At 46.3% G+C, this 8,646-nt stretch overlaps 1 protein-coding gene across 3 annotated transcripts in view; it reads left to right on the top strand.

Annotated features, from left to right (window-relative positions):
- The first annotated feature begins 449 nt into the window (after positions 1-449).
- The window catches only part of CCDC82 (coiled-coil domain containing 82), a 21,167-nt gene continuing 12,970 nt past the window's right edge, over positions 450-8,646 (top strand). Inside the window, exon 1 of one of the 3 annotated variants that reach the window (XM_015418853.1) lies at positions 450-525. The gene's annotated coding sequence lies outside the window, so the exon portion shown is untranslated. Of the gene's footprint in view, positions 526-1,800; positions 1,877-8,646 lie in introns of those variants that run through there. The other 2 variants (XM_015418855.1, XM_015418854.1) reach the window with 2 other exon arrangements.

Below are 8,646 nucleotides of genomic sequence, written 5' to 3' on the forward strand. Positions count from 1 at the left end.
AGTGCTTTGAAGACTTGGCCGCCTCTAAGCCTCCGGAAATGCTGTAAACCAAACCACGACTGCAGCTGGAGAAGCGACCGGCTATGCATCGCACCTTCACCACGCTACCAAACCAGACTAATAAAGACTCTTAGGCTGTTGCGTAATTGACGGCTACGCAACGGCGCCCTCTAGCGCCCACAAAGCGAAAAGCAATGAGGGCCATTTTTTTTTTAAATCCTTTCCTCGGCGTTCTCCTGAGGTACATGCGCAGTCTCTGACCAACGAAGGAAACTCGGGTCGCGAGGGCACGTCACGAGTTTCGGCCTCTTCCAAGGGGAGGCGGGCCAGACCCTCGAGCGCTGTTTTAAAAACAAACAAACACACAAACGGGGGGGCGCCCATGAGTGGCAGGAAGTAACAGCCAATCAGAAGCCGCGAAGGATTTACGTGTCCCCCCCGATCTGTTGCTTCCCCAAACAAGCCGGCGCCGTTTTGGTTCCTCCTCTAAGCTTACGCGGAAGGATCTGGCCGTTGGAATCTCAGGTATGGGTGCGGGGGGCGTGGCTGCAAAGCGCGGGAAGGAAAGAGCGCGGGAGTGGGTGGGTGAGGGGCATCTCCAGACTCAACACAGAACGGAGACGCACACACACCCCGCGCGTCAAGGGGGAAGGAGGCGCAGAGGGCCTCTGAGCGTGTGCAGAGGCTGTTCTCCTTCACGCACCGACGCCAAGACTTTCCCGCACATTCTTTGCCGCTAGCGCGAGCGATAACAAAGTTCACTTGCGTGCACTGTCTGCCCAAAAGGAAATCCCCACTTTACAGAGAGGGGGCGGAGGAGAGTTGTCAAGGAAAGGGACACATTCTTCTAGGTAGTTGAGCCAGATCGCATCATTAGGGCGACACAGATGAATGCGCCTCTTTGAAACAAAACAGGACCAACCCCCTTGGACTGGGGAGACCGGGGTGCGATCTGGTTCCATTAAAACCAGTGGGAGCTTTGGCGGTGGAGAGCGAAGGGTTGCCAAGAGAGCGCTGACTCGGAAAGGTCATGCTGGAGTGAATGTTACAAAGTTGGAGCCCTGTGGCACCTTTAAAGGTAAAGGTTCCCTTGCTCGAAAGCCAGTCGAATCCGACTCTAGGGTGATGGTGTTAATCTCAGTTTCCAAGCTGAAGAGCCAGCGCTGTCCGAAGACGTTTCCGTGCTCATGTGGCCGGCATGACCAAACACCAAGGCGCACGGAACGCTGTTACCTTCCCACCGAAGTGGTACCTATTTATCTACTTGCAATTTCTTGCTTTCGAACTGCTAGGTTAAGACCCAACAAAAATCAATTCTGGATATAAGCTTTTGTGGGTATGCCCACTTCAGATACCATGGGCACGAAAATTTATACCCAAAAGTAAATTTTGTTTGTCTTAAAGGTGCCCCTGGAGTTCTCCAGAATTAACTAATAAATTCCAGACTTCAGAGATCCGTTCCCCTGTAGGAAATGGCAGACTCTGTGGAATGCCATAGATGGTAGGTGAAATCGCTCTCCAGATTCTGCTCCGCATAGACACGGTTCCCAAATTTCCCACCCAGAGTTAGCAAGCCTCAGAAGCTAAGCGGGGTTGTCCCTGGTCAGTACTTGGATGGGACATTGTCAAGGAAATCCAGGGTCAGGATGCAGAGGCAGGCAAGGGCCAACCACCTCTGAACATTTCTTGCCCTGCAACTATGACTTTCTAATTTTGTTTTACAAACACTAGTTAACTATTCCTGTTTTTAAAGGCACTGGCCCATTTGTTTTTATCCCTTTCTTCTTTCCATAGGGTTATAAATAAACCATTTTCCTCTTTCACCATTTCATCCTCACAACAAACTTGATGAGGCAGAGAGGGTGACTGTTCTGAGGTAAGCAGGCCAACTTCACTGTTGAAGTGTGGACTTTGAAGCTGGGTCTCCCAGATGCAGGGACTGTGCTCTTGTCCTCCAGATTACCTTCACAACAGCCATGTGAGGTAGATTACGGTCTCCCAGCCATTGCCCCACATGGGTTTTGGGTGGCACAGCTCAGGGATGGAGAAGACTGGCTTGGGTATAGGAGAATAATAATGGGTTTTTTTTAAAAAAAACTCAGAAGTTAGGTTAAGAAAAAAATGGCATGGTCAGTCTTGGAATTGGAGAGCTGGGTTCAAATTCCCACTCTTGTCATGGAAGTTTGCTGGGCGACCTTGAGCCAGTCACACATTCTCAGTACAACTTACCTCATAGGATTGTTGTGATGGTAAAATAGGGAAAGGAAGAACCCTTGTTGCTCTGGGCTCCTTGAAGGAAAAACTGGGAAAAACTACTAGCTGGAAAAGCAAGGTTATGTAATCAGGCAATGGGGCAGGGGTCCCCTTATAGCAATCTCACCTAATTACAGATTCACTGGTAGTGAACAAACAGGACAAGAGAGGGAGAGTTCGGTTACAGTCTGAACATACTCCCACTATTACAACTGGAGAAAATGGCTGCTTTGGAAGGTGGACTCTATGGCATTATTTATTTATTTATTCAATTTATAACCTGTCCTCCCCACCGGTGTGACCTTGGGTCAGTCATAAGTTCTTTCAGAGCTGTTCTCTCAAGGGCCATTCTTGAGAGAGCTCTCTGCACCAGTGGACGGGGAAACTATTCTGCATGTCCGTCCGTCCCCCCATATCCATTGATTCCCGGTGTCATCCACAATATAATTCATGACCGAACACTGTGCATTCTAGTGACTCCTTGGTGGCCCAGGCATGATGAAGCCTGTTTGGTAGCAGAGACTATTTTGAACTTTTTTCCTAATGGAACTGATTGACATTATTTTGAAGAAGAGTTATTTCAGATTTGATAAGGAATTTTTAATCAAAAGGAGTGGCTATAGGGAGTCCCTTTGCACTGAATATAGCAAACCTTTATGACCCACTTGGGAGAAGGAATTATTTGCAATCAAGAACATAACCCTTGCAACCCTGTACAGGGACGGTTGCAAGGTACACATTTGGGGGGGGGGGGTAATGTTTTTTTTCTCAAATAAAGTGGGATACAAACGGGGGAAAGGGCAGGGGAAGATATGAATTCATCAAAAATTATCAAATATCATGAATAGTTATGTATGAGGATCAGCTATATTAATAAAATACATTTTTCAAATATAGAAGCAGGTAATAAAACTAAGGTACAAGAATTTTTGAATGGATCGACACGATTCATACAACTATTAAATTTTCATGCCAACATAGTAGGGTAGCAATTCTTAAGGCTTAAGCAAAATTCCATAGATGTATGAGACTTTGATCAGGAATGTATTAAAATGGAGAATCAAATCTGGAACCATGGTTACCCTTCACAGTTAGTACAGGCAGCGAAGACTGGGGCTCAGTCTGTAAAAAGAAAAGTTTTATTTAAAGAGAAATCACCTCAGACAATTCACAGTATCACCTGTGTATTTCAGTATACTGCTTTGGAAAATTCTGTTAAGAATAATCCATAAATATTGGCATATTTTTTTCTCATATTCCAGGGTGCAGTAAAACACCATATATATGAGGAAAACAAAGAGCATTAGAGATGAGGTTGTTAGGTCTGATATTACACATACACCAAAGGAGAGGCTGAGCATTATCGGTCAGTTTAAACATGGCAATTGTTCCATATGTTCTTTAACAATGGAGAATGGATGAAGAAGTTTCATCATCTGCAGGGAGTTTACTCCATAAAATTGTCACATTCTACAAACTGCAACTCACAAGTTGTATATGTCGTCATGTGCCCATGCCAGTTGTTGTACGTTGGTATGTGCCATTAAACTATGTTTCATGGAGCATAAATCCAGAATTAAGAATAAAATAATAGAGACATCTTTGGTTGCACATTTTATTGAAAACGGGCATGTGATTGAAGACATACATTTATGTGTAATTTTTAAGTATAATTGTTAAGTGTAATTTTTAAGTATAAACCACAATGATGCCAGAAAAATATTATTATGCCAAGAAGCTTTTTATTTATTTATTCATTCATTCAACTTTTATCCCGCCCTTCCGCTGAAGCGGCTCAGGGTGGCTCACAACATTCATAAAAACAACATATATAAAACATTAATCCATAAAATAATTTACATAAGTACAATAAATATAAATAAAAGCGGTTCGGTAAATCATTACGACTGGTCAGCAGGCTTGGCTGGCATACTATCACTCTCACTGGTATGCCCAGCGGAAAAGCTCCGTCTTCACGGCCCTGCGAAATTGCTGGAGATCTCGCAGGGCCTGGATCTCACTGGGGAGCTCGCGAAAATGCTCTAGACCTAGTTGTTATCAACCTGGCCTCTTTAGGGCCAGGAAGGGTCAGGCGATGTTGCATCCCAGATCTCAGTGCTCTCTGGGGAACATACGGGGAAAGGCAGTCCCTCAGGTAGACAGGTCCCTGACCATATAGGGCTTTAAAGGTCAAAACCAGCACCTTGAAGCGGATTCGGAAAGCTGTTGGCAGCCAGTGTAACGCCTTTAGCACAGGCTGGATGTGCTCCCGCATCAGGATTTATAGATTACGTTCTTATTGACTAGTTTGAATCAGAATCTTGATTTATCTTGTTTTGTTCGAGTTATTAATTTTTGTTATAAAATATAGGGCATAGATAAGAGTACTGACATGATTTTTTGAAATAATTTCATTGTCAGATAGTATTCTGGTTCTTTAAATGTACAGATGGGTTTGCAGCTGTAAGTAATTAACGTGAGAGTTTGTTTTAAAATGATGACATTGGCAACAATTTTTAGAGAACCTTTGCTGACCCCATTTGAATTGGAAGCCTGTGTTGTTAGAGAATACTGATCAGCCAGTTTGGTGTAGTGGTTAAGTGCGTGGACTCTAATCTGGGAGAACCGGGTTTGATTCCCCACGCCTCCACTTGCAGCTGCTGGATGACCTTGGGCAAGCCATAGTTCTGCCAGAGCTGTTCTCTCAAAGACATTTCTGGAAAGAGCTCTCTCGGCCCCACCTACCTCATAGGGTTTCTGTTGTGGGGAGGGGAAGGGAAAGGAGTTTGTAAGCCGCTCTGAGACTCCGAGTGAAGGGCGGGGTATAAATCCAATTTTCTCCTCCTTCTTTGTTTCTTGCTGTTATTTAAAGATTGGGTACGTGTGTATTTTAACAAACTCTTGCCGAAGAAGTTGGCTATTAGGGTATAGTGTTTTTGTATAACCAGTTCCAGATTAAGAATGTTTTAAATAGCATTCAAGCTGAATACTGAAGTTGAAGCAACTTTGAAGAAGACGGTATATGAAATGAGATGTAACCTAAGCACTCATTGTCACAGCTTCTTTGATTCAGAGGGCTGCCAAGTCTCGTTGAATCACAGCGAGGGATCGTCATTCTTTACAGGAGCTCTGCCGCGGGAGACGGCAACAGGCGTTGCACCGCCGTTGCCAGGATGTGACGCTATGCGTCGCTCTGGCAACGGGACTCCAAACAGCCCCGTTGCCAGAGCGACGCATAGCGTCACATCCTGGCGACGGCGGTGCAACGCCTGTTGCCGTCCCCCGCGGCAGAGCTCCTGTAAAGAATGACGATCCCCTGCCGCGATTCAACGAGACTTGGCAGCCCTTCAGACACACCTCTATAGGATCTTTGTATATATTTTTGCAATATTTTTGAAAGTATTTGTTAGAACATTATTCTTATGAATGTTAATGTTAATTTTGTAAAAGTCATCATAGCTCACTGCTATTAATGTAAATTTGTTAATGTTTTGATTTGCAATACCAAAATAAGAGTTGGGTAAAAATCATTTATAATTTATAATGTTTATTTTGGGATACATACCGGCAACTTCCCCTGGTTCCAGACCTGCTGTCACAGGAACAGGGCAGGGTTCTACATCACAACCCCAGTTTCTACCGCCTGACAGCGTGGAGAAGAAGAGATTGGATTTATACCCTGCCCTTCCCTCAGTCTCAGAGCAGTTTACAAACTCCTTTCCCTTCCCCTCCCCACAACAGACACCCTGTGAGGTAGGTGGGGCTGAGAGCTCTGAGAAAACTGCTCTTTTAAGGACAGCTCTGACAGAACTATGGCTTGCCCAAGGTCATCCAGCAGCTGCAAGTGGAGGAGTGGGGAATCAAACCCAGTTCTCCCAGATTAGAGTCCTCGCACTTAACCACTACACCAAACTGGCTCTCTAACTTTTCTTTCAGAAGCATCCCTCGTGTTGCTTAATGCCAGGAAGCCAGGTACCTGCCGCACTTATGAGTCCAAGTGAAAACGCTTCTCCACCTATGTGTTCGCTCATCAGCTTGACCCCAGATTGGCTCCATTACCAGATGTTTTGTCGTACCTAGTGTCACTGCAACAGTCTAGCCTCGGGTTCTTCTCACTAAAGGTCCACCTGGCAGCAATCTCAGCCTATAATGATTTGATAGAAGGCAATTCCCTTTTTTCTCACAGGGTCACCAAAACCTTCCTTAAGGGCATGTTGTGACTCCATCCCCCTTAGAAGCCTGTAGCTCCTGAGTGGAGCTTATCTCTAGTCTTGGCCAAGCTCACAAGTAGAAGAAGAAGAAGAGATTGGATTTATACCCCGCCCTTCACTTGGAGTCTCAGAGCGGCTTACAAACTCCTTTCCCTTCCCCTCCCCACAACAGACACCCTGTGAGGTGGGTGGAGCTGAGAGAGCTCTGACACAAACTGCTCTTTTTTAAGGACAGCTGTGCCAGAGCTTGTGACTGAAACAAGGTCACATCAGCACGTGCAAGTGGAGGAGTGGGGAATCAAACCCGGTTCTCCAAGATTAGAGTCCACACACTTCACCAAGTAGGCCCTCTGAGCCGATGGCAATGACTTCTTTCCATCTCCTCACCTGGAAAATGGCATTCAAAGTTGCAGTCACCTCTGCTAAGAAGGTGAGCAACCTATTTGCTTTCCAAGTGGATGATCTGTGTTCCACGGGGACAAGGTGGTGTTGCGCCTGACCCACATTTTCTGCCTAAGGTGGTCTCACCATTCCACCTGTCACAGCCTATGGTGTTGACTACCTTCTTCCCAAATCCGAGTAGTGAAGGACAACGAGCGTTATATTCCTTAGACATTTGTAGAGCCCGATCTTTCTACTTGGCCATTTCACAAAGACCCTCACTTGTTCGTGTCTTGTGGTGAACCGAGGGAGGGCTACAGGATTATTATTATTGCTAAATAAGATCTAAAATATGATTTAAGTTTTTAAAATCTTAATTTAAAAAATCAGCGGTGTTCTCTGGGACCTGAGTGCAACTGGAGGAAGTTATGATGAGCATGCGATCTCTTTTTCCCAGTCCTTCAGCAAATCAAGTTGAGGGATACTTAGTAAAGTGGACAAATGGAGGGAACGAGACTTATTTCATTTTGGATAACTTCGGTCCACACAGATAATTTTGAAAATCTTTACACCACTCCTGTAGAGCAGGCCAGTATTTTTATCCCCAGGTTACAGTTGCTGAGTTAGGATAAAGACAGTTGCTGCTGGTTGCTGACACAGCTGCTCCAGGACCTAGAAGTCAGTGTGTCGTGGAGGGGGTTGAACTCCTCTGAAGTGGGGGTGGGTTCATAGTGGGGGTGGGCCCTACTGGATCCTGGCCTGCAGTTGCATGTCCAAATCTTCTCTGTGGCATGTAGCACCTTTTATCAGGTCTGGCTGATATGCAGCTATGGCTTTTCCTCAGAAAGTGTGATGTGGCCGCAGTGATCCATGCTCTGATTACATCCAGGTTAGATTACTGTAGGATTGCCAGGCCCTCACCTGTTGCTGGCAGGGGGACAGAGCCTCTTCATTGGGATCATGTTGCCAGGGGACACTGGCATTTGGCCAAAAACTCTATGGTACCATAGAGTTTTTATACCGAGTGCTAGAGCGTTGTGTGCCCCCACCCTTCCGGGCGCGATCCTGGCTCTTTGGGGGCGGGATTCCTCTTGCCGGCTGGATGTGGGTGGGTGGATCAGGGGCCCCTAAAGCGGGCAAACCCCCTCCCCTCCCCTGGGGAAACGGCAAGCCTAGATTACTGTAAAGCATTTTATGTGGGGCTGCCTTTGAAAACTTTCCAGAAACTTCACCTCATCCGAAATAAGAGTGGGGTATTGTCAGGTCTGCGCAGGCAGCCTGTGTTTCTGGGTGCAATTCAAAGTGCTGGTTCTTGCTATTAAAGCTTTAAATGGCTCGGGGCCTGGGTATTTGAAGAACTGTCCCGTCCCATATTTGCCTGCCTGCTGGTTCAGGTCTGCCTCACAAGCCCTGCTTCCCCCCCCCCACCCCCCGCCTTCAAAAGTGAGGCAGGTGGCAACAAGAGACAGGATTTTTTTCCCCCATAGTGGCACCTTGCTTATGGCAGTATTTCCATACCTCCTGTGGGTTGGGACCCAAAAGTGGGTCACCGAGCCTCTGAAAGTCGGTTGTGATCAAGCCCTCACTAATGGCCACCCTTGCCGTTGCTCTCGCATATCTTGGAAACCCAAAATCTGACCCTGGAAATGGGCCACTTCTGCATTGTTCTTTTTGTCAATCGTTTGTCCCTATTGCTCCAGGGTTCCCCCCGCCCAATGAGTTTTGCTCTCTTTAGTAGTCCCAGAGGGAGCAAAACACATGTGGGAAAGGGGGGGGGGGGGAGACACACAACACACACAGG

This window comes from Gekko japonicus, unplaced genomic scaffold (assembly GCF_001447785.1).
Source record: "Gekko japonicus isolate JY-2015 unplaced genomic scaffold, Gekko_japonicus_V1.1 scaffold1687, whole genome shotgun sequence".
In the NCBI taxonomy this organism is placed as follows: Eukaryota; Metazoa; Chordata; class Lepidosauria; order Squamata; family Gekkonidae; genus Gekko; species Gekko japonicus.